Consider the following 26,138-nt stretch of genomic DNA (forward strand, 5'->3'; position numbering starts at 1 on the left):
AAAGTTCACGCTCCACACTCCCCCAGCCCTTGCCGCCCACCTGCGCCCCTGGCAACAGCCCTGACCTTCAATAACCCCTCACTGGAGCCAGCAGAGGGGGCTTTGCCCTAGAAAGAAAGCCCTGGAAAAAGCTACTCTTGGTGTTTTCGTTTAGCTTGTTTTGTTTTTAGATACTGTGTATTTTCCTGCCCCAAGAAAAGATGTCATAGCACCACATCGGACACGCTCGGGAGTTTCCTAAAGACACACAAGTTTAGAAATCCTTACTCTGGGGGCACCTGGGTGGCGTGGTTGGTTGAGCAGCCGACTCTTGGTTTTGGCTCAGGTCATGATCTCAGTGTCCTGGGATATAGCCGGGTCCGGGCTCTGTGCTTCATAGGAAGTCCGCTTGAGATTGTCTCTCTCTGCTCCTCTCTATGGGTGCTCACTAAAAGTAAATAAATAAATCTTTAAAAAGAAAGAAATAAAGAAAGAGATCCTTCCTCCACAGGTGAGTGCGATCGGGTGACACAATTTGGGCCAATGAGTCTCAAGCAGAGTCCCAGTGGAATTGGACGGAATCTGCCTCCCTTCATTTTCTCCTGTGTTCTGCCTGGAACACAGACGCAATGGTGAAGAAGGGGCAGCCATGCTGACACCATGAGACACCAATAAACAAAGTCAGAGAAAATCGGGAAAATCTCCGTTCCAACAGTCTCGTGCTGAACCAGTGCTTTCTGCCACCACCTTGAGACTTCTCAACACTTGAGGGAAATAATATAGCAAGTGTGTTGAAGCCACCATCGGGGGATTTCTGTTAGCAACTTCCAAATGCAAGTTCTGAATGATACACTCCATGGGGGGAGGGGGGATGCTGGTGGCCAACGCTCTAGGATGGACTCTGTTCAAGGCTTGTGCTGCCCCCTCAGAAACCTACTTTCAGAAATGCTGTTCCTCCTCTTGTCAGATAAGAACACTCCAGTTTCCTAGAGGCCCACGAGACGCTGGATGGGCTCCATGTCCCTCTGTCATCAGCATGTTCCCCAAACCCTGCCTGGGAAGGCCTGAAATGACAGCCTGGGCTTGACCACATTCCCTGCCGACCACATCTCATCTCAGCAGGAGGACAAACACTGGCGTCACATGTGGCCTGTGAGCTCGGGGTGAAAGAAAAAGAATCTGCCTCTTGCTCAAATCCTGTGTCTTGCTCAAACACTCAAAAAACTAGCCCTTGATCAGATTATTACGCCACACATGCACCCACGGGGGTGCTAGTCGGGTGAACATGACACAGCCATGTAACCGCGCCCCGCTCATCTCAGACGACGCCGGCAAATACACAACGCACCCCAAAAGGTTCGCGAGACGCCAAGTTGGGGCGGGGCTGTACACGGCCACGCAGAGCACAGACTGGACTTCGAGTGGACGCAGGACGCGACGACCCAGGGCCTGGAAGACAGCTTCCTCCCAAGCGGAGCAGGTTTTCTCCCGGAGCAGCGGGACGGGGAGCGCCGCCCTCTTTTACTGTTTGTCTCCACGTTTTCTTGCTTCAATAAAAGAAGCAGCGAGGACGGTGAAGAAGCCTGTTCTCAGCTCCACTCGGCGGGTCTGGTTTCAGCTGTAAAAGGGTCAGCTGAGTCCTTGGCAACTTTTATTTTCCACTATTATCTGAGCAGTACTGGCTAAATATACTTTTAAGAGCGGCATTCTTAGGGTGGCACATGCCTCACCTCCCTTCTGCTCTCTGGGGTTTTTTTGAGAATCTGCTTTTACAGAGGCTTTTGGGCTGACGCGCTCCGTATAAACACACACGAGGTGGCCGCTCCGTGCTCGCCCACCTGGCTCCGCTCAAGCCGCCCCAGCACAGAGGCTGTTACCCCTTCAGCTCGCACCATTAGGGAAGCATTTACAGAGTGCCACATGTTTGCCTTCCAGGGAGGGTCCCCAGAAGGTCCTTAGGAATCTCGCCCTCTCCTCCTGGAGGAGAAAACTAACAGCCAGAGAGGAGCACAGAGAGCCGAGGGCAAAACCGAACGATCGTCACAACCAGTAGGGTCCTTCTGGCAAGTTCCAGAACCATCTGCAACAATGACGGTGCATCTCAAATAAATCAGACTCCCCTCTAGTGACAATGGCAGCCCTGTGCCTATTTTTAAAAGTTTACGACCCGGGATTTGCAAGTAAAACTAGGAGGGCACAGCCCAGAGCCGTGCAGGGCAAAGCGTTTGTCAGCTTCCATCTCACTCCCCAGCGGCAATCCATCATGATAAGAAGCAGCAGGGAGGGAAGGAGCCAGGCTCCCCGCGGCCCCGGCCGGCGAAGCTACACAAGTGGCAGGCACCGCGAGCCCAATCCATTAACCAAAAAAGGGCGCCGCAGCCAGAGCTATTTCTAGGTCGGGGCATGCAGGGCTCGGAGAGGCTGTGGATCCCATGCAGGAGGTCTCGCTGGCGACCTTCTGTGCAGACACCAAGATCGGGGACACCGAGATCTGGGACAAGCCGGCCCAGAGCAACACCACCAGGTATAATAACGGTCTCACTGGATCTGCTCCATCTTCCCGTCCTGGGGCTGCTGTTACAGAGGACCACGAAGTGGCGGCTTCCAACGACAGAAATGTTCTCTCTCACTCCCAGAAACCAGAATCTGAGATCAAGGTGCCATCAGGGGCCCCACGCTTCTGCCAAAGGCTCCAGGGGAGGGCCCTTCCTTGGCTCTCCCAGATCCTGGGGGTTTCAGGTGCCCCCGAGCCTGGCCACGTCCTCCAATCTCCGCCTCTGTCCTCACCCTCCCCGTGCGTCTGTTCTTCGCGTGTCTCTTCTAAGGACAGTTATCGTGGATTCAGGGCCCACTTGGAGAAGCCAACCATCCAAATGGACAATCTCATTTTGAGGTCCTTAACTTAGTGACATCTGCAAGGACCCTTTTCCCCTAAGTCCACGTTCCCAGGACCTGGGGTCGCAACGTGGGCGTATCTCCTTGGGAGCTGTCAGTCAAGCCACCATGGCCGAGCAGGTAGTCACACCTTCCCCAGAAGGGCCCCAAGTCACGGCTCCAGGAACCTGGAACTCCCAAGTTCAGCCACCTGTCCATACCTGGCAGCCTTACCTGGGGGTCGACGGCGCGCCCCCTGCCCAGGGCCTGGCGCCCACCACTGTGCATCAGTCAATAGGCCAGTTACACGCAAGGATGCTGATGTCAGCCTGGGGTGCCACCGTATCTACTGGACAACTTTGGTCTCAGTGTCCTCATCCACCAAGTGGGAGTAACCAGAGTCCCCGTCCCCAGGGCTGTTGGGAGAGTCAAGGGCAGCCCTTCCCAACGGACACAGCAGCACCTCCGCGATCTATGTGTCCTCGGACCATGTTCCCCGGCGCCGTGTCTAGATTCTCAGCCTGCTGACACTGATTCCATTTGAGAGGCTCAGCTTTGTTCCTTGCCAGGTCAAAGACAGATCGATGCGCCAGAGCAACACTTGTCAAAGGATTTAACACATGTAGTTTTACACACTACCGAGCAGTGAACGCAACTGTCTACTGGGAGGCGGCATCACACCCCGCAGCACGGGGCTCAGTCCCACAAGGCTGCGCCTCCCTGACTTCAGACACCAGCTGCATGTCCAGGCTGTCATCTGTGCTTCTGGCTGAATGGCCCCAGGTAAGTCAGAGGTTCCAGTGACCCCCTCTGCAGGTTGGATTAATTTGCTAGAGCAGCTCGCAGAACTCAGAGAAGCATGTCTTACTCAATCACGGGTTCGTTAGGGTAGGACATAGCGCAGCAACAGCCCAATGGGAGAGACACACGGCGAGATGCTGGGGGAGGGGACACGGTGCCTCCACGCCCCCTCCGGGGCAACACCCTCTGGACACCCCCACTAGAAGCTCCCCGAGCCCCGCTGGAGAGAGCAAGACGGAGTCGGAGTCCCTCACACCCAGCAGTGACGTCAGCAGGCAAGGGCGCCGCATCCTAGGCCAGATATCGCCCAAAGCAGTGCAGGCTGGAGGCACCCAGAGCTGATAACCAGCAAGGCCGAGAGAGCCTGGAAGAACCAAGAGCTGATAATCGCTGGAACCAGAGGAGGCCTGCAAAGGCCCAAGACTGATTAGACTCTTAAGAAGGAAGGACTTCTGCAGCAAACAGTCAGGCTCTCCAGACGCTGACCCACCCACTCGGAGCCCCTCAGGAAGACACCCCACGAAGGCTCTGCCGGGGTCGTCTCTGGACAGAGCAGACCCTCCGTGGCTCCAGCACAGCAAGCGGCACGGAAGCTGCCCCGGGCCCGACCGAGGCCTCCCCACTGCTGTGCACCCACAGACTGATGTCCCGTGCTCTTAGCCCGGTGGTGTCTTGTGCAGTCACTCTGGCTTGCGCTTTGCTCTGCGTGTCGTGTAGTGAAATGGCACTGAGTTTGGAATCCTAAACCTGCATTATGATTACGTCGGCCTCGCTTGTCGATGGAATAAAGCTGACTCTGTGGAAGGTACTGTCCTGACGTGTTTGCGACACCGTCCTTTGGGTATTCCTGAAGGTTGTGTCATGTCAGCACGTGTGCTTCTGTCACTGCATTGGTGACTGAACTCCTGGACATCAGGGGCTGAGACTGAAGAGCCCCATCCTTCGGACCCCAGGGTTGGCTCCCCAGGCTACCGGCCCCATCCATAGGTGACCTCGGGTCTTTCCAGAAGTCACTTCAGCACAACCAAAGACACCTCGATCACTCCCCTCACTTGGGAAATTCCAGAAGGTCTGAGGAGCTCTGCTCCAGGAACAAATCCTCAGTTTCTTACTGTAAAGCACAGTATCCCACGACTGGAAGCCACAGAGCCCCTTATTCACATGTATTTCTGGAAAACCCAACTTGGGGAGCAGAATGAAGCTGGTGCTGGAGGGGCGGAGGCCGGATTGAGCGGGCTGGACCAGGGAGAGGCCTCCACGGGGTCCTGCTCTGCCAATCAGCGGCAAGCATGTCTGCTTCCGTGCCCCACCGTCCCTCAAATACTCCAAGTCTGCATTTGAGGCCCCCCTGAGCTCACAACCAACAGGCAAAGCAGAACAAAGAGGGAGCTGGACAGAGATGGAGAATTTCACACATTAAAAAAAAAATGCATGTTTATTGTAGAAAAACTGGAAGACATACACAGGCACCTGCACTAAAATAAGAATCCCACACAGAAGCCATCTTTCCACCAGCAAAGGCGGAGACGGTCGCGGCCAACACCTGCATCAGCATCTCTGTGTGTCTCCTTTGACTCAATCACCTCAACACAGTGACTGACTTGGAAGGTGTGACCTTTCACGACTCTCCACATTCAGGGTCACACGGCCCTCCCTGAAGCCCGCACCAGCCCACAGTCTCACCAGCACGAGCGGTAAGGGTGCTTTTCTGAAGTCTCCTAATGAATGTTGCAATTTTTTAAAAACCTCTTCATGACAGGGGCAGGCCCAGGAGCCGGAGCATCTGCTGGGGTTCCCTTTGTCCCTGTGAGCCACGAGGGCACAAGCGCATTTCCACGGGAGCCAGCCACTTGTTTCCTGCCCTGTGAACTGCTTGCAAATAACCATTGCCTTGTGCCTGCTGGGATAACTGCCTTGATCTTTCTGATTTACAAGTATCACCCACAAATTAAGAAATGTACCTCGTAGTAGTGCATTAGAACCAACCTCTTCTCCTAGAAGCCACTTACGAAGTCAGACTGTCTTTCGTAGACATCGCTCACATTTTCCCCAATGTGTTAACTTCCTCATTTCGTAATGGGTTAAAAAAGATTTTACAAGGTCAAATGCATTAATCCTTATGATTTCTTTCTCTCCCTATGAACTTAGAAAGGTAGGAGCTGTGATTTTCCTCCAACTCATGCGGGAAAAATGAGTAAATATTAACAGCGAGCAAAGCCTCCTTGATCTAGGAACGAGAGAACGGACCAAGATCACGTGGTAACTGTTCCAGACAAAGAAGGTTCGACTTGGCTTCTAGATCCCACCGGGTCGAGTATGTTTTGTTTCTCTAGCACATTTCTTTGCCTGGATAATGAGTACGTGTACGTGATGCCTTCTCAGACGTGCCTGACCGGCAGCTGATGCTGTGGTTCCAGTGTAATCAGAGGGCTCTTTCCTTGCCCCATAATCAGGGCCTCTTTGTCCGCAGTCCACACAGAGGGTTCCAGAACTCAGTCCCAGAGGCCGATGAAAGAAAGCAGCATTTAGCTGCTCAGACACAGAAAAGCGCGTTCCCTGGACTGTGGGCCAGGGAGGAGGAGTGTTGGGGCCGTGAGCCGTCCACACGCTGCCCGTGAGTGGGGCGCCCGGGGGCCGTGAGCCGTCCATACGCTGCCCGTGAGTGGGGCGCCCGGGGGCCGTGAGCCGTCCACACGCTGCCCGTGAGTGGGGTGCCCGGCTGCCCACCACCAGGGGACCAGATGGCCTGGTGACCCCGTGCCGGCGGTCTGCATCTCACAGCACCCTGGTGCCTCCATCCCTGGCAGGCATGGGCGTGAAAACCCCCTTTCTAGGCCAAAAGCTTTATTCTACAGCTGAGGGGGAAAAGCCAAAAGAGGGAGGAAAGGTTCAGAGCTAGAGCGGGGGACAAATCCAGCTTCTAATCCCAGACACAGGCCCCTCAGAGCCCCCAGACCCCTGACAGCCTGTGAGCCCCAGGGCGGTCGCCTCCACACCCCCTGACCCCGCTACTCTGCTACGGAGCTCCTGGATTCCCCAGTCTCCATCCTGGGGTGCAGCCAGAATCACAAGGGTGCCGGGGGGGGGGTCCAAGTTGCCTGTGTCACCACTAACTGGGGGGCGCAAGACCGTAGAAACATACGGGCTCACAGCTCTGGAGGCCAGACTCTGAAATCAAGGTGTCAGCAGGGCCCTGCTTTCTCCAAAGGCTCCAGGGAGACTCCTGCCCTGGGTCGTCACTGGCGACCCGCGGCGTGCGGCCCTTGCAGCTGCACCTGGCCCCAGGGCGCGTGCCTCTGTGTCACCTCTCACAGGGCGGCAGTCCTACGGGACCTGGGACCTTCCCTATTCCAGGATGACCTCATTTTAACTTGATTACACCAGCAAGGACCCTCCTGCCAAATAACGTCCCACTGTGGGGTTGCGGGAGGGACATGAACTTTGTGGGCACACCCCCCGCCTTTGCACGTGGTCAGAGAAAAGCCCGACGGGGAAGAGGGTAGCCCGAGGAAGGCCCCTACATCGAAGGCCCCGTCAGAATCCCTGCAGGGGCCCTGGACGACGCCTGTACCTGCGCCCACCCAGGTCCCTGAGCTGGGGTCTCCGGGCGTGGGCCCAGCATGTGGGTTTTCAAAGTTCTTCCTTGGAGAGTCTGATGTTGAGTTGCAATCTTCCTTCTGTAAAGAGGACTTGTCACTGGGGACAGCTGCTGAGCCAGAAGTTACCTTTCTCAGGCCCCTGCATCTGAGGTGGCCCTGGCACACGTTCTCAGAGTGACACAGAAGTCACTTCCTAGTCCAAGTGGCTCAGAAGTGAGTGTGCCTTTCCCCAGGCACTGGCTGGACGAGGAGGGCCGTACAGACAAGAGGGTGGCATGGCCACATGTTGAAGGATCCTGGGTCCCTGAACGACCTCACAGGGGCAAACAGTGACCCGGCCACACCCCCTGCAGGCCCAGAAATGACTTTGGCTGCCCTGTCGCATGGGGGAGGGGGCGGCTGTCACAGAGCTGTCGCAGGGTCCCAGCTGAGAGCCACGGGTCTGCAGAGACAAGGAGCCGACCCCGCTTCTGGGCTCCCGCATCCTCTTCCTATCACCTTCAGATGACCTCAGATTTGAATATGTGACTAATGTTTTGTATCTTTAACAAAATAGAAGTCAAAAGCATTTTCCACCAGCCTTAAATAGGGACCTACTCCTCACAGTTCTCCTCGAATTGAATAACAGGAAGACGCTGATGATCCTGAATAATTTCCATTTTCTCTCGGCTGCCAGGAAGTTCAGAGTAAAATTTTATGTTTAATTACAGCACCTAACTCATTCCAGATTCCTGGAAATCGGTCCTTCTGCTTCTACATGATTCCTGATTGGCCTTCAACTGTGCACTCTCACTGTGTACGTGTCTCAAGATCGTACGTGAGCTCGAATCTCTTTTTACATTCCGAGGCTACTAAGTCACGGAGGCACACACATGCACCCGGGAGCAAACACGGGCTCACCGCGGTAGCACGAGCACCCCGGGGCCCATAGGATCACGACAAACATGGACGAGGCCGTAGTAAACGCAGCTCACTAATTCACGGAACAGGCAGGTTCTGACCTCCTGCCAAGGACCAGGCAGTGGGCCAGGCACCCAGGAAGAAGCAGCGGAGCTGCATGTGGGTTTTTGCCATCAGGGATCCTGTGGCCTCGTGAGGGCGGCGGGGCTGCTCACAAGTAATCATAGTATCAGGCCAAAATAATAACAAAAACTGCTTACCAAGGAAGGGTGAGTCCGCAGAGAAGAGAACCGGCCGTTTGGACGGGAGGGACCCGGGAAGGCGTCCCAGAGCCCCGGCGTCTCAGCCGGCTTTCATGGGATTTACACAGAACACGGGCAGGTGGGGTGGGGGCCGCTTAGAGCAGAAAGAGCAAGGAGCACCCCGGGCACGCGGAGGGATCCCCCCGTATTTCGTTCGTTGCTCTCGGGGTCCCTCCACCCCGCGCGGGGTTTTAACCACGGATCTCTATTGTAATTATTATTATTTGTTTTCTACCTAATGCGCAGAGTTACTTAAAATAGTCACCATGTCCTGGCATTACATTCTGAGTTTTTCCTAAGATGAAATCAAACTTTAGTAGTCTTGGAGGTTCCGACCTTCGGGGACTTGATGGAAGTCTGACATGTTTCCCTTGGCCGGGGCCCGGCTGTCTTCCCGTGCCAACAATAAGAGAGTAAGATAATGTTGGTTTCAGATCTTGATTCTTCAGAAAACGCCTCTGGCGCTGCACTTTCTGAAACATAATGGAGCGAGGGGGCAATTCCAAGAACTGCGTGCCGGGGCCTCCGGGGACGCAGCGCCCGTTGGTAATTACCACGGAGGGGCATTCAAAGACCCCATTACTCAGCACCTAGCCCTCCCCCGCACCCCCCAGGAAAACAAAACAGCACAGAACAAAACTGGCTAAGAAAATCCCCTTTGGAAGAGTTGCTTCTGCCAGGAGAAATCACGAAGTTCAAGAGCACGCTTTCCCATGGGCACTCGCAGGGCTCACGGAGGACTGGACGGGCAACATGTCCACTTCCGGAGCTGCTGGCTTCAGAACTGGGGGTGGGGGTGGGGGGCAATTTAGGTCCAGCATGCACGGGCCTCCTCAAGCTTTTTCCACGCCGAGGCAGCTGCCGCTGAGAGGACCCGACACCAGGTTCACCAGCCACCGTCCCGTCTCCTCGTCCAATGCTGCCCACTGGGCAGCCGAGCCTCCCCCGTGGCCAGAGGTCCTCAGGATGGGGCTCCACGACCAGCACGGCCCTCCCTGGCCCCAGCCCTCACCCTAGCTCCCTGAGTCTGGCAGCTGTCCCTTTCCAGCTGGATCCACTGCCGTTTTTCTGCATGTGGCCCGTCTGTCACCGTGCGGCTATGTTTTTGCCAGCGCTAGAGAAGTGTGGCGCGCAGAGGGGCAGAGCGAAGCGGAGGAAAGGCGAGGGGAGGCCGTGCCGCCTGCGCCCCTCCCCACCCCAGACAGGCTGGGGGCTTCTTCCTTTCATTCTTTGGCCAAGAGGCTCCTCCCTGGTGTTTCTGCTGTTCCAGAGGATGAACCTCTCTGGTCATCGCTGGGGCTTTCTTCCCTCTGTGCCCTGTCCAGCTTCGAGGTGGGGAAAGGATCAGCCACTCAGCGTGAGTCATGGGGCCGCCCCATGGCTTGGGGAGGGCAGGAGTCCATGATTGCACAGAACGTTCCTCCCAAAGGCAAGTCGGAGTGCTCTGACCAAAGGAAGGGGGGTGAGGCAAATCCGGGCCCCACCTCCAGGCCACACAGCCAGTTCATGCGCTTGTGCATGTGTCTGTTCAACGACCATTTGCTGAGCACCCCTGCGGGGGCCTGGCACGTCTCCCCCTCCATAGTGTTTCTGTGCTACTACGGGTTTGAGTTCTCGAGGGGTGCCGGACCCCAGGAGCTACGGGACATCCCCATTAGCCTTAAGGCACTCTGTCACTGAGGCAGTGACCCTGTGACCTCAGCTAGCATGCCCCCTCCCCACCCTCACTGACCCCATGACAAATCTCACTAATTCCTCAAGCAGAGCCCCAGCATGCAGGGTCTGTGCAGCCGAGGAATCCCTGACAGACTCAACGTCATCCTTATCTGACCTCTGGGGACCTTCCCGAGGCCATGACCCCAGCGATACCTGGCCCAAGGACAGGGTCTTGCAGAGATAGATGTATGGACCCCTCGCTGGGGGCCCATACATCATGTCAGAAAGAGCTGCCTCCTTTGTATAATCTGTATCAACCCACGAGGGGCTGGGGCAGGATGCCGGTGGAAAACAGGGCCCTTTGGAAAAGCAGCGAAGGTAACGGAGCCAGATGGTTGGCTTTCCTGAACTCTCTCCTCAGTGAGGAGCACCCAGAACACGGCCAGCCTGCGGACACTGCGGGCCGGGCTGCGGGAGCCGCTCCCTTCGGCAGGGAGGGCTGTGCGGGCAGCACCAAGCGTGCCGCCATGACAACCGGGACCTCAGGCAGCCCCACGGGGCGCACGGCATCCCTGCCATGAACCAAGCGTCCCAGGTCTCCAAAGGGGACCTTGTGGGCTGCCCCGGATATCTCGCGAGAACCGGCTGCATTAGGGAACTTGGAGTTCCTCATCAGCGCAGAACGTGGGCTCCCATGGTTCAAAGGGCCGAGGAGTGGCCCTGGGGAGCTGGGATGAATGGATAAACAGGGAAAGCTTCCTTCCAGAATATTCCAGCGTGCCAAACACCTGCTGCAGTCTGGACCTGCCGGGGAGCCGTGGTCAGGAGGCGCTGGGGGGCTGCAAGAGCCGGGCAGCCGCGCAGTCAGGACTGTCCCTTCCGCCGCGAGCGCCTGGCGAAGCTCTCTGGCCTTCCTTCCTCATCTGTGCCAAACAGCAGTGCTTCCCGAAGTGCCCGAGGGGGACAGAGGCCAGGCGCACGGCACACGCGCACCCCACGGGCGAAAGGAGCCCCGGGCCACGCTCACCTCGTCTGCGAGATGGGCCCCAAGTGCCCACTCGCGGGGTGGCGCGCGGCCCGTCCGAGGCACTCTGCCCCACATACGGGAAGTACTTGAGAAATGGCAGTTTCCTCTTCCTCCTCGCCTTAATTGCCCGTAATTGCCCGTAATTGCCTTAATTCCCAGTGACCCTGCGTCGTGCGGCCATAAACACCAGGCGGCCAGCCAAGCGGGCACAGGCCCTGGGTATCCCGGTCTTCAAAGCAGGAGGCGTCCTCCTTCCTTGAACCCTTGACTCTCTAAAAGCGGGCTGGTTGGGTGAGTCTTGCCCCTTATGGGTACGGAGCCCCCGTTCTCAAGATCCGTCCTGTCCTTCTCCCCTCACCATAGGACTCAGCAAAAGACCAGCATTCCCAGGCTCCCTTGCAGCTAGAGATGGTCATGTGACCGCCCTCTGGCCAATGAGGTGTGAGCCGGAGGTCGTTGCTAGGAGACCGGCGCTGCCTGCATCCTGCCTCCTCCCCATCCGCTGCAGCACAGAGGGCTGTGGCTCTGGTACCACGCAGCACTGCACCCCACAGCTCTCCTTCATTCGTTGCCTCTGGTCTCCTGAATTGGTTTCACTGACATAAAACAAAGCTAGAGTTGACCCTTGAACAACGAGGGGTTAGGGATGCCGACCACCCCCAAACAGCCGAAAACGTGTGTGTAACTTTTGGCTCCCCCTAAAACTTGGCCAACAGCCTGCTGCTGCCTGGAAGCCTTACCCATAACGTAAACAGGCGACTCACACATGTTTTGTGTGTTGTATGCGCTGTGTACTGTATTCTTGCAACAAAGTAAGCTACAGAGAAGAAAACATTATTAAGAAAATTACAAGGAAGAGAAAACACATTTTCGGTACCGGATTGTATTTATGGGAAAAAATCCACATAGACCCACACCCACGCAGTTCAAGCTTTTGTTGTGCAAAGGTCGCCTGCATTTCATTTTTGACTTCAAATCATTCATAAACCATATTTTGCTGGATTTCTAAACGTATCCTCTTGTGACGACGGGCTACGTTTGAAACACAAACGTGGTCACATTTTGTCAATGACAGGAGGAACTGAGTTTCACACTTCTAAGCGAGGTCTAGCACACCTACCCAGACGTGCAGGAGTCACAGATGTGGAGCAGGACGGATTTTTGCCAGCTGAACACACCCGGGGAACTCGACCACACCGAGAAACGTCCCTGGTCCCCAGAACTCCCCCACTCCGCAAACCCCCCTTCCAGCAGCGGTAATCTCCCCTGACTTCAATGGCAGTTTGCTCGGCCCAAGTTTATGCTTTCATGCAAATGAAATCATATAGCGTGTGGCCGGGTTTGCTCAATGCCAGGTAGGTGGGATTCATCTGTGTCATTGCCCGTGGTTAGGGGCTGTTCGTTCTGTGTCATTCTGACACATCAACACTCCACCAAGTTTTTGTTTCTAACAGCCGCCTGGCACTCTCAGCACATGCACACGCCGCGTTTTATCGAACTCATGCTCTTTCAGTTCTGGGGGGGGTGCTGCTTGGGGTGGTCACAAAACCAGGCTGCACTGACGCTCCTGAACTCACACCTTGGGGCACCACCTTTCCCCAGGGCATCTGTGGGCACATTCCTAGCTCATCTTTTCATGTATCTACCTCTGAATCTCTGGCCTTGTTAAAGAATCATATAGTCCTTTTATAATGACAAAATCCAATAAAATACATTCAAATTGCCAAAATGCCCCAAAGGCAGAGAGGGGCCACTCATCCCTCTGTCTCCAGCCTCCGTAAAGCATCTCCCCCCCACCCCCGCCAGGCTCCCAGCCCTTCTGCTGCTCGTCCCTCCTGTGTCTGGAAATGATTTGACAGCCTTGTGAATTTTACAGGCTCTAAGCATCCATTAGCTGACCTAATCATTTTCAGAGACCCGAGTTATCTGTGGTTCTGCCAAACCTTCACCCGTCAGAAACTGGAACAGGGACGGTTGGTCCACATGTCCAGAGAGAGTGGAAGAAAAGATGTGCTCAGATCCGTTTTTATCAGAGAAAGAGAATTCAGGAGGTACTGGCAGCGTGGGGGGTGGGGTGGAGAGGGGCTGATTAAAAAAGGGTTAAATGAGAACAAGCAAGATTTAAGAGAGGGCATACTACATATTCTACCACGGGAGATGGGCTGCGGGGCGGGGGGGTCATTTATATATACTTGAAAACAACACTAACCCCTCTTCCCAGCACTGAGGCCCCCTTGCACATGAAAGATGTTCTTCAAGGAGCATCAGACACCACAGCGAGACTGGGCATGAAGAGGGGCTGGCCCTCAATTTTGCATGTGATTCTCTTCTGTATTGTTCCAATTTTCTAGCTGTGGGCTTTGCATTATATTTCTGTTACTGTGTAACAATTTACTACAAACTTAGTGGTTTAAAACAACACACACCTACGCAGTTTCTGAGGGTCAGGAATCTGGGCACAGCTTCACTGGGTCCTCTGCTCGAGGTGTCGCAAGGCTGAATCAGGGTGCCCTCTGGGTGGTGGTCTCATCAGGGCCTCAACTAGGAAGGATTTCCTTCTGAGCTCCCTCAGGTTTTTGGTAGAATTTTTTTTTTTTCCTCAGTTGTGGAGCCCATGACGGCTTGCAACTTCAAGGCCAGTAGGAGAGTCTTTGACATCAAAGAGTGTCTCAGTCTTTTATAAGCTCTCACCTGATTAATCTAGGCCCACCCAAGAGAATCGTCCTTTTGATCAAGTCAGAATCAGCTCAGTGACAAGTTTAATTACATCTGCAAAATCTCTCACCTTTGCCATATCCTATGGATCACAAGCGGGTCTCACCCTTGCCATATACTATAGGTCAGAAGCAGGACACAGGTTGTGTGCACAATCAAGAGGAGGGGAGCCCGAAGGTGTGGCGGTGGGGAGTGGGGAGAGGTCAGGGAGCCACATGCATTCTGCCCACCACCCACATACACCACATTTACTTAGGGAGCATTAGTAGGAGTCATCCAAAGAAAGGGCGCGTGGTTCCCTGTTTGGCTTCTCCGTATGTCTAAGGCCTGGTGATGCATTTCGTTCAAGGACTGTTTGGCAATGCTTTCCGCACTCCGCCTGCTTCGCTTCTGCCCTCCGTGTGTGAGCAGTGTGGCACACTGGCTGCCATGCCTGTCCTATGCTGACACAACCAAATACAACCATGTATGCCCAAATGGAGATTCCATCCCTGTTTTTTACCCAAGTGAGATGAAACCAAAAGCATCACTGCTCATATCAGTTTATTTTTCTCCTCACAGAGTGGCCCCCCTAAAGTTCCCCCACTCCCGCCTCCTTCATCAGCTGCTGACGCCCCATAGCTCGGGTGGGCCGCGGTTCACCCCTCCCCACGGTGGGGTGTTCCGTTTGTGTCCAGGTTGCTTGGTCTGTTCGTCTGGTTTTTGGCTTCCACAGCATACGGTGCCGTAACAGATATCCTTATAAACGTATCCTTACAGACTGGCACTTTTCCTGCTACAGGAAGGGTTTTCTGAGGAAAGATTTCTGGGCCACATCTGTGCACATGTGGCTATCTCCAAGACCACCGGGATGTGCACCCCCTGGGCTCTGATGAACACTCCCGTTTCCCCCCACTCTCCAGATTAAATTTGCCAAACCGGAATTTAAATACTGGCTTCAACAGTTCCTCCTGCATTTGGGGGGATAAACTGCTCAGCATCTCTGGACCTCCCCATCTGTAAAAGGAGAATAAGGATGGTGCCTATGTCACAGGATGGCCTTGAGGGTCGGATGTGCCAACACAGATAGAAGCCCAACCTGGCCCGACGTGTGCCAAGATTCAGGATGTGGCTGCTACTTGAATGAGGAAAAGAGGAGAAATTAGCGTTCCGAGGTGACTCAAAGCGGCGCTCCTTGTCATGCCTCACCTTTCCTGAGATCATCTTCTTCAAGCCTGAAAGGAAATGGGCTGGAAATGCTGAGCCTGTGTTCTCTAGAAGCCAGGGCTTCCACACTGGTAGGGAGAGCAGAACCACACTCTCGCCACCACCATCATCTGCATCATAATCACCCCCACTCTCTGAGCACTGACACTGGTTGGGGAAGTTTCCCTGTGGGAGGGCCCCTTCTTAGACTATCAACCAGATAGGAGGTGCCTGGCTCCAAGAAGCTGAAACCCAGTCAAGGCAGTTTATACAATAAGGAAAATATTTTTTTTTTTCCCTGTAGGAAACGAAATCGGGAGGCTGGAGATGGTTAACTGGGTGTCATCATCCAAAACACATGTTCTTCCCTCGTGCTGCTCTTCCGTCCTACACATGTCAGCCTTTTCCTCAATATCACAAAATGGTTGCCATTGTTCCAGCTATCTCTTGCAGCTGTCACAGTGTCCAGTGGAGGAAAACAAACAGTTTCTTCTTTGTGTCCCCTTCTAAGAGCAAGCAAGCCTGGAGGGCAAGATCTGTACTTTCTACCCTGTGTCCGTCACTGGTCTAGAGCCAGACAGATGTGCTCCCGAGTTCATGAATCCTGCCGCCAACATTTACAGTGTGGAAGTGGGTAAACTGCTTCATCTCTCTGTAACCCAGGCTTCTGATCAATAACTTCTGATCTTCTGATCTATTTGTGATAAAATAGTATCTGTTTCACAAAGTTGCTCTGAAGATTATATTAAATAGGAACACTGGTGCTTTCAGGATCTTACTATTACTGTTGTCCTGGCTGTCGCGGTTATTATTGTTAGCCTGGGGCAGTGTCTGGCTTGGTAACTACTTGAGCTGCTGAGTGATTGACAGGCGGGAACTGTGGCCGCGGCGGACGGAGATGTGGGAGAAGCAGGAGCTGACAAGCGGCCAGCCCGGGACCACCCAGCATGCTGGTGCAGGCCCGGACACAGCGCTCAGGAGTGACTGATTCTCGTCCTGCATGAAGACCCCAAGCCCCAGAGGCCCACAGGCTGCCCCCAGACCATCCGGGCCTTCTGTGTTTATCTGGGCTGCCCCGCCGGCCCTCGGGCTGACACTCGGTGTCATTATTCTGCTTGAGCGGCTCAGGTACCAGCTCGTTTGTCAATCAGCACCGAGCACTGTGGTCATCAAAGACGCGAGATCTTTGTGCGGGCACAGCCGCCCTCGCAGCTGAGAAGGCCCCCAGCTGCTCTGCAGGGAGCCAGCAGACGCAGGAGCCGGCCCCGGGACAGGGCTGACATTGGGGCCAAGGACCAAGGCTCGAGGTTCACCACGAAGAGGCTCATGGAGGCAGACTAGGGCTGAGGCCTCAAGAACCGGGGCCACGGCCTCGATGTGCAAGGGATCCTCCAACCCCCAAGTAGCTGAGTGACTCTGGGCAAGTTCCTCTTCTCTCCAAGCTACAGTGTCCTGATCTGAGAAAATGAAATTTGGACCAACCAGTGCTAAGTCTTTCCAGGCTTGGACTGTACAAGCAGCTCCTGGGGCACAGGGGCCGCCCTGGGAGGCGTGGCAGCAGGGCGCTCAGGAGGGGCAGAAGCCGGGGCCCAGCCGCAGCTCCGGCTGCGAGCTCTCAGGAGGCTACCTCGTGCGCCCGCGTGCAGTTCTCTCGATGGAATTAGAATCGGGTGGGGGGTCAGCCACTCGCCCTGTGACACTGTGTCCCCTGCACCGCAGGCCTCCACCCTGCAGCAGGCTGCGACATCGGTGCCGCCGGCAGAATCCAGCATTTTGCGACACACATAACAGGGCATTGGCTAGAATGGAACGTGACGGGGAACGGAAGAGTTAGGACCGCCTGAGAAGCTGCGTGCCGGTCCTCTGTGCGCGGCAACCAGTCATGGCGCGGCAGTCCCTCCCGGGGCCGTGCTGGAGAGCTGCCCACCCCCCGCATGTTCCAGGACTGTCCTTTCCCTGGTAAATGTTCCCGGGGCTGGCTGTTAGGCGGTGCCGCAGCAGACGCAGCCTTGTCCTCGCAACAGACGCTCAGACACGACTGTTTCTTCTCGTTAGCCATGACTTCACCGACCAGACACCTGCGCTCAGGCCGGCCCATGCTAGCCAGCAGGGTGGCAGAGGTGGGACATTTCAAGGGGAGAAGGGGCACGCTGGACACGGGGCATGCTCTGGCCAGGTGGGGTGGGGAATGGCCGGCGGGGCAGGGAGAGGACTGGGTGGCGGCTCCAGGCAGGGCAGGAGAGACCCCACGAAACCACGCGGGTCCGGCTCCCCACGCTGTTGTTGTGCAACTCTGAGACTCAGACAGGCAGAGCTAAAAGCCCCCGCCACGGCCCGGGGTCACTGCTACCATCTCTTGTCATGTGCCCCCCTTTGAGGGGATGGGGCTCAAACACTAGGTGGGTCCAGCTTGTCCCATGTCGGTGAGCTTAGTGAGATGGGACCTGGAGGGGAGTTCTTGGCACAGGGCTGGGCTTGGGTGGGCCCTGTGCCCAGCATGAGCCCAGCACGAGCCCAGCCTGAGCCCAGCTTGATCCCAGCTTGAGCCCAGAGGGAGGAGGCCAACCCCAGACCCCCACCCAGCCCTGCCTCACAGGCCACATCTCCCTCCACCCCCAGAACGAGCCCAGGACGTGTGTGGCGAGTTCTGCCACGTTGCCAGCTTCCTGTCATTGCCCCTTAAAACAGAGAAAATTCTCGTTGTTTTAGGATTAAGTACTCCGCGTGCCCTGTGTTTCTCCAAACCACAGGGCAGGCCTGCCGAAGGGCCGCCTCGGCACGGGGACTGCAGCAGCCCCACGGCCAAGCCTGACTTGGATCCCAGGGAAGGTGCCGCTGGCCCAGCGAGCCAGGCCCACCTTGCCAGCCCGGCTGGTGGCCGGAATCTGGCAGGGAGGGCCAGGAAGGGCCGGCCTTGGAGCCCCTGTGACAATCATCTCGCTTCTCTGGACTCGCTTCTCTCCTCCACAGAAGGTACAAGCAGCAGCAGCAAGACAAGCGCCAAGCTCCTCGTCCACCGGACCTGCGCAGGGTGCCGAGCGGATTCCTGCCGTCCATCTTCACCGGCGGCAGCGGTGGGCAGGGCGCGGCTTCCAGCCCATGTTACCCGGAGGCAGCGGCTGGGGCTCCGAGAGGCTAAGGAGCCATTCACGTGGTCAGCCTGAGAGCATGTCATCGGCTCAGAGAAAACCCTCTGCCCTCGCAGTCACTACCACAGACCTTTCCGTCTCCACACCCTTGCCGTTCGGAAAGAAGGGGCCGTCTCAGGAGGTGCTCCAACCCGGTGGGGTGGCCCCGGAGGATGCTGAGCTGGGGTGGGCAACATGTCCTGACCAGGGCTCCCTGCCCTTGCTTCTCCACGGCCCCTGGAAAGCTCTTCCCTGCCTCTCATCATCTGGGCCCCCCAAAGGGATCCCCCCAAGAGGGACGTCCCCTCTTCAGGGCTGTACCACATTCTAGGCCACCTTCTGCCTATAGAAGGTTGGGGACCCAGCCTTTTGTTGGCAGGAAAACCCTCATGAGAAAGCCAAGAGGCTTCTCATCTATCTGATTGCTGTCAGCCTCGTGAGCCAATAAACATGCCCGCCTGCATTTGAAGACACAGTGCTGCGGAGGACACATTTCTCTGTTCCGTCGTCGTCTTCTCTTTCTGGAACTTGTTGGGCTTCTTTGGGAGGGTCTCGCCATTAATCTCTGCCATGAGTCACTCCACCCGACCGAAAGGATTTATGGAGCAGCGCACCACTCATCTGCACTTGGCCTCAAGAAAATATAATTAGCCAAACTCAGTTTACGAGGGCTTCCCGGATCTCTGTCTCTCCGAGCTCCTCCAGCTTTGCTCTTCGCGCTGCTGCGGCGAGCGGCGTCCGGCTCGTCAGTGCTGCACTGACTCCCTCTCGTTTCCTCAGCTTGTCTCTTCTGTATCGCACTTTGCCGGGGGGGCCAGTCACAGCGTACGTGCTTTGTGCTACGCCACAACCTCTTTCTCGAAAGACGCAGGTTCCTCATGTTGGCCAAGTTCCTGCGGGTTTTACCAGACATCTGCGCCCGCAGATCACAGGTCCCACGTCTCCAGCGCCTGTGTAGCTCCTCGTCCGCTGACTGCTGAGCCAATGCTGCGTGTTCCAGGATGTTCTGATACCAACAGCCCCTTCTGGCATCAATTTCTCTGTTAGTCCAGATGGGCCAGATCATGCTTTAGGAACAAATTAATCCCCAGCGTCCCCGGCGCAACACAGCATCGGCTTCTTTCTTGCTCACGATCACGTCCAGTGAGGGTCGGTCAGTGGGGGCTGGGCGCCCGGTGCTCATGCGGGAACCCGCGTTCTCGGCAACACCACCGCCTCGCAGCTGCAAGGCTTCCAAGCAGCGGAGAGACCAGCATGAGAAGTACCCCAGGGCCTCCTGCTGCCCGCCTCTGGCTGCGGTGTCGCTCTGTGTGCCCCCTTGCCACTGGCCAGAACCAGTCATCCCTGGTGACTGAGGACCCGCTTTGCAGCTGCGGGTCAAGAAGCACTTGGGACCAAATGGCTGGTGGGGACAGCCATCTCTGCCACAGGCCTCCGGTAAGGGACTGGCTACACATCTTGCGGCTTTCAGCCGGCAAGTATGCGAGGGGCAACTCCAACTTGGAAGAGAAGAACTGGAGGCATCACCACTCTGGACTTCAGGCTCTGTCCTAGAGCTGCGGTGATCAACACCGTCTGGTACTGGCACAAAAAGGCATGCAAAGATCAATGGGACAGAAGAGAAAACTCAGAAATGAATCCACAAGACACGCAGTGGGGAAAAGACAGTCTCTTCAACAGACAGTTTGGGGGAAAGTGAGCAGCCACTCGAGGAGGAAGCAGCCTGGACCATTTTCTTACACCGTACGCAAAACCAAATCCAAAACAGATAAAAGACCTAAATACGAGACCCGAAACCATAAAAATCCTAGGGGAGAGCACAGGCGGTAATTTCTCCGACATTGGCTGTAGCAAGGTTTCCTGGATGTGTTTCTGGAGGCGAGGAAACAGAAGCAAACATGAACTGTTGGGACGACATCAGAATAAAGAGCTTCGGCGCAGTGGGGGAAGCAGTCAGCGGAAGTATAAGGCAGCTTACAGAATGGGAGAGATACTTGCCAGTGACCTACCAGATGACAGGCTAGTATCCAAGATCTCTAAGGAACTTACAAAACTCAACACCTAACAAGCCAATAATCCAGTTAGAAAATGGCCAGAAGACATGAACAGACACTTCTCCAACAGACGCATGAAAAGATGCTCCACATCATTCGGCATCAGTGAAACACAAATCAAAACCACGATGAGATCCCTCCTACGTCAGTCAGAGTGGGTAAAATTAACTCTGGAAACGACAGATGCTGGCGAGGACGCGGAGAAAGGGGAGCCCTCTTACATGTTGGTGGGAATGCAAAATAGTGCCCCACTCTGGAATACAGTGTGGGGCTCCTCCCAAAGTTAAAACTAGAGCCCCCTCTGCCCCAGCAAGGGTACCACGACGTATTCACCTAAAGGACACAAAAATCCTGATTCGGATGCGTGCGCCCCAGTGTTTCCAGCAGCATTATCAGGGACAGCTAAGACACGGAAGCGGCCCAAGTGTCCCTCAGACTGATGGCCGGATAAAGACGACGGGTGTGTGGCTACAGAGGAACACTACTCAGCCGTCAAAAAGAACAGTATCTTGCCATTTGCAACACCAGGAACTAGAGCATATAATGCTAAGTGGTGTAAGTCAGAGAAAGACAAATACCGTGACTTCATTTACATGGAATTTAAGAAACTAAACAAATGAGCAAAGGAGAAAGAGAGACACACACATACACAAACCAAGAAGCAGACCCCTAACTCTAGAGAACAGGCTGCTGGTCACCAGAGGGGAGATGGGGGGCGATGGGGGGTGGGGGGACCAGGGATGAGGACGAAGGGGTGTGCTTGTCGTGCTGAGTACCAGGTGTTGACAGGAGTGTTGAGTCACGACGTCGGACACCTGAAACTCACTGCATTAAATTTACTATTTTTTTTTAAGATTTTTATTTATTTATTTGACAGAGAGAGAGAGAGAGAGACAGTGAGAGAGGGAACACAAGCAGGGGGAGTGGGAGAGGGAGAAGCAGGCTCCCTGCTGAGCAGAAAGCCTGAGGCAGGACTCGATCCCAGGACCCTGGGATCATGACCTGAGCTAAAGGCAGACGCTCAACGACTGAGCCACCCAGGCACCCCCATCCCCGGCAAAGAAAATTTTTTTAATATTAAAAAAAGCCTGAGCTATTTCCCAGATGTACTAAATGTGACCCGCTTCTAAGTGTACTGCCCTTGCCGTTTCTAGGGTCAGCCAGGAAAGTCTGGAACGCTGTACCTCACTAGCAAGCCTTGAGCCCATCCCACACGGCAGCTGTCCTCGGAAGGGGCCCGTGGTGTGTGCCCTTGCCCTGACCAAGGACGCCCTCTCTGCCTTTGCGGCATCTGACCACAGCTGGCCGCCGCGTCCCAAAGCGAAGAGCTGCGCAGCTTGCCGGCCAGCATGGCACAAGGCGTGGCGCCCACGCTCAGGTGAGGACCTGGGCAATCTCTGACCCTAGCCCCAGCCTCCGAGGACGAGGGCAGCTCTGCAGGGCCCCCCGAGGCCCAGGGCTCCCGCATCTCCGCTTACCCCTCTGTCTGCCCACCCCACGTCCTGCGCCACTGCCCCCACATGCTAACTCCAGGTGCACGCTTGCACACAAACCTCCATCCCAGAAAACACACCCGGGCCCTTTCCACGGGAGGACCCACCTCCTCCTTTTCCCCATGTGTTCCTCTGGCCAATCCCGGCTTCCTGAGCCCAGGAAACCCCATTATTTACAGCTGCAAGAACTGAGCTCCCACCAAGGTCAAGAAGGGGATCTTTCCCCTGAGATGGAGACAGAGCCAAAAGGGACTTTCTAATTACGCAACTCAGAGAGTCAGTGCTTCAAAAACAAAACGCTCGGAGGAGTCGGAGTTTCTGTAATGAGGACGGACACCGCCACAGCGGTGCTTGGAGCCACGCCTGCTGGGGACGGCAGGTTCGGAGCCGACAGCCTTCACCGAAGACTCTGCCGGAGACCCCTGGACCTGTGAGCATGAGTCGCCAGGGCGTGTATAATCCAACTCCCACCCACCTGTCCCTCTCTCCCTGGCTCCCAGCTCTCCACGTCCTGCCGGTCTTCCCAGCCTTCGCACGTGCCGTTCCCTCTGTCGGAAACACCTTTCCTCGCTTGAACTCCTCCTCCTTTATCAAGGCCCCATTGAAACTCCATCCCCCGTGACTTCACACCCAACGGTCCCCAGCCATGCTGTGCTCACTGTCTTTCTGTGGGTCTAGGATCTCTCTCATGTCCTTGTTCCGTAAATGCTGGAGGCTGCACACAGCCCCCCCCCTCGCCCCAGGACCAAGAAGCCCCCCACACGAGCTGGGCATTCGCATCCGCAGCCTGCGTCCCCAGGGCCTCCCAAAAGCCCGGCACGAAGCCCGGGCAGGCGGTGGGCTGCCTCTCCATCATCCTGAGCACGTCACGCTGGTGACCCGGGAGCTATTTTCATAATTTCACAAAACCTAATAGAAATCGCACACGAGTCAAAATCAGAGTGACAGGAAGGTCAAGTTTCACTGCTTTGGGAACCAGGCGTGCTGATTATCTCATGGTCTGATTGGCTGCCACGGTTCGAGTCATGAATAAAGAACGAGGAAGCTGTTATCATCTGGTAGCAAAAAAAGTTTCAAACTTGGGATCCGAGGGGGTGTCCTGTGGAGAGGGCCAAGGCCGAGAGCCTCTCCTCCAGGGAGCTGGGCCACAGATGGGAGAGCGGGCGCTCTGGGATTAAGAGCTTTTCAAGCAAGGCTGGCAAGTTTTAAAGTGACCCAAATACAGCAAAATATTGTAAAATGAACTTGCTAACTTCTGGGTAGTAGCGAGCACCATTTTGAAGGGACTCTAGCGTAGAATGGATAGGACAGAGTTTCAGGCTACGGCCTCGGGCCCGCGTTGACGGTCCCCGTGGACATGCATGAAGGAGGCGCTGGAAAAGGCCGGAGCTCTGTGCATACCCGGGCTCAGCCCACCACGGGGGCTCGGCTCAGCAGCGTCTGACAATGTGAGAGAGTCTCTAGAAGGACGGGACCTCGAAGTCCTCGGGGCAGCACTCTTCTTTATGCCCGTGCCCACCTCTGTGCTTGAATGCTTCCCCCGATGGAGGGCTCACTACAGCGCTGGCAGGTATCAGACAGCCTGTTAGGATACGGATAAAAGGAGGGCAGGGAGGCCCACCCCTGTTCCCACTGCTCTCCGACGCCCGTCTCCCGTAGCCCTTCCGGCAGCTCTGTGGGGCTCTTCCAGTTAAACCCTTCGCAGACAGACACGGGGGCTCACAGAAGGTTCTAAATGACAGCCAAGGTGGGTCTAACACCAACGCTGAGCCCCGCCAGTGATAGAGCGGAGTCTTCATCCGTCAGGAGCCTCATCCGCTTTAGGCCGGTGGACGTGTCTGGTCCAGGGAGGAGGGAAATGGGGCACGGGCCCCCCACCACCACCCCGCATCCTCTCCTGGCCTGAACCCTTTGCCAGGCCGAAACACCAGCTGTAAGCAAACCATTCCCAGTCCAGTCGTGGCTGAGAGGTCCCGGGTTAGAGTCATTTTCATCAGAGATGAGTTTGGATTTCGTTTATTTTGTTTTGTCTGAGGGCACTGGAGCAGGGGATCCTTTGGTGCCTAAGGGGGTAAATATCAATTTATCTAAAAACTATGCCAAGATGTCTCATTGCCCAGCAATGCTGCACACATTCAGCACACACGTGGGAAAACACCGAGGCGTCACTTCAGCCTGCTGTGTCGTGCTCGCCCTAACCTCAAGGCCAGGGCAGGGAGCAGACAAGACACCTGCGGGGCGGGCGCCGCACGGGATCCCCGAGGAGCGGCTCCGCCTTCATCCTCATGACGCCGGTGAGCCCTGCACGGGCTCCATTTTTAAATGAGGAAACTGAGCACAGAAAGCGGAATTAACTAACGTTCCACAGTGGGGAAATCAGATGGGCTTCCCCCCAAGCCCCCGGGGCCCCACTCATAAGAATCTGTCAACCAAAAAAGAATGAATGACAAAGCCCGCGTGACAAAAAGACAGAGGGGGAAAGGGAACGGATTATAACCTGGAGTGCTGTCTCGCACTTTGCAATACACCATGTGGTTTCATAACTTTTTCAAGCATGTTTTGGATCCTTAACAAAAAAGCACTAACGTGTCGGTGCGGGCACGCACACACACACACACGCACACACGCACACGCGCACACACAGAAGTCCCTGCTGGGCTCGGCGCGCTCTTGGCTGCACTCCTTGGCCGGCGCCTCACTCGGCTCGGAACATCCTTTCTGCCCCAGCGCTGACCCGGGAATTGAAACGGGACCCGGACCTCATTAACAAGTTCGGACCTGCAATGCCTCCGCTGGAAAGATATTTCCACTTATCAGGAGATGGCATTTCCTCAGGGGACGCGAGCGACTGTCATGCTGGAGGCGTGGCTGGCTCCGAGGGAGAATCTGGGCCTCACCGTCCGCGGCCACGCCGCACTTGGTGACGGGGTCAGTGTCCTTCGGCTGCCACCACGGACGGCCACAAACGGGGGGCTTAAAAACCACACACGATTCTTCTCCGACAGTGCTGGAGGCGGGGGTCCACCATCAGGGTGTTGCAGGGCCACACTCCCTGCGAAGGCTCTGGGCTGGGGGGTCCTTCCTGCCTCTCCCAGTCTCTGCTCATGGCCATGCTCCTCCACCCCTGCCTTTGTCCTCACGGGGCCTCCCCTACGTCTGTGTGTCTCCTGTGTGCCTTGCAAGCACGTGTGTCCTGGGGCGCAGGGCACAGCCCAAATCCAGGCTGATCTCATCTCGAGGTCCCTTCCTTGTTTACATCTGTGAAGACCCAGTTGACGGGTTCTGGGAGCCGGGATGTGGACATACGTTCTGGGGGGATGCTGCAGTGACCATGGCCAGATCGGACTTTGTCCCAAGGGGGACACCCAGGAGAGTGGCTGACACGGTTGTCCCCGCCCGCACCGCTTCAGTGTCTCCCTGCTTGGAGAGGCTGCTGCAGGGTCTCCGGAGGGAAGCCCAGACGACCGAGCGGCTCTCCCAAGCTCCCAGGGCCGCGCACGGGCTCTCCAGCAGAGCCCCGGCTTTCGGGCGACTGCAGCCCGTGGCTCCGCGCCGTGCCCACGGCGGAACGGCGAAAGCAGCACCCGTCTAGAGAGAGTCCCCTGTGGGATTCGGCCACACGGAGGGACCTGCAGGGTCCCAGGGGCACTGAGTGGAAAGGAAGCCTGGGCATCCCCAGTCCAACCTCACCTGCCAGGTGACAAAACTGAAGCCAGGCAGGGGCAGGAGCTTGGTCAGGCCACCAGGTCAGCGGCAGGGCACAGCCAAGAGGGCTGGAGACTCGCCCACCTCCCTCCCCTCCTCCTCATCACCCTCCTCACCCTCCTCCTCCTCCTCCTCACCCTCCTCCTCCTCCCCCCTCCCCCCCGCCAGGGCAGCTCCCATGAACGCACCCTCCTGCCACCGGGCATGGGGTTCAGCGTCTCACACGCACCATCGCCTCCGCCTCTCCACAACGAGCTTGTACCCGCCGTCCTCATCTGCACTTCGCGGACGGCCCCACGGAGGCTCCAGAGAGGAAGCAGCTCCCCAGCATTCTCACTGTTCACGGTGAGTAGCAGAGCCAGGGCTTCAGCTCAACTCATCTGACTCCTAAGCCAGTGCTCGGGGCCAGGGCTGGGCAAACCGTGGCTCGTGAGCCAGATCTGCCTGCCGCCTGCGACCGTGGCCAGAAGCGGGGGAGTTTTCACGGGAGCTCGTGAAGTTTAATTGGAACAGAGCCACACCCATTCCTTACCGTACGGTCCACGGGGGCTTTCCGGCGTGGACGGCCACGCTGAGTAAGCCGACAGAGACGGGACGAGGTGCAGAGCTGAACCAGGTCCTCCCTGCCCGTTACAAAAGTGTTTGCTGAGCCCTGCGCCGTCCGCTTACAGGACACTATCCTACAATGCCATACTACGTGAACTGCATCATCGTATCATA

The 26,138-nt window shown here is 56.2% G+C and overlaps 1 protein-coding gene and 1 long non-coding RNA gene across 6 annotated transcripts in view; one reads left to right on the top strand and one right to left on the bottom strand.

The window, feature by feature from the left end:
* LOC116578735 overlaps positions 1 to 26,138 on the bottom strand; it is a 414,337-nt gene that overhangs the window by 281,387 nt on the left and 106,812 nt on the right. The gene's annotated exons all lie outside the window — the stretch shown is intronic.
* LOC116578737 lies at positions 11,622 to 24,343 on the top strand. Its single transcript, XR_004281033.1, has 3 exons — positions 11,622 to 12,493; positions 21,375 to 21,598; positions 21,893 to 24,343. It is a non-coding gene; the product is annotated as an uncharacterized LOC116578737 (long non-coding RNA).

Source organism: Mustela erminea, chromosome 19 (genome assembly GCF_009829155.1).
Source record: "Mustela erminea isolate mMusErm1 chromosome 19, mMusErm1.Pri, whole genome shotgun sequence".
NCBI lineage: Eukaryota > Metazoa > Chordata > Mammalia > Carnivora > Mustelidae > Mustela > Mustela erminea.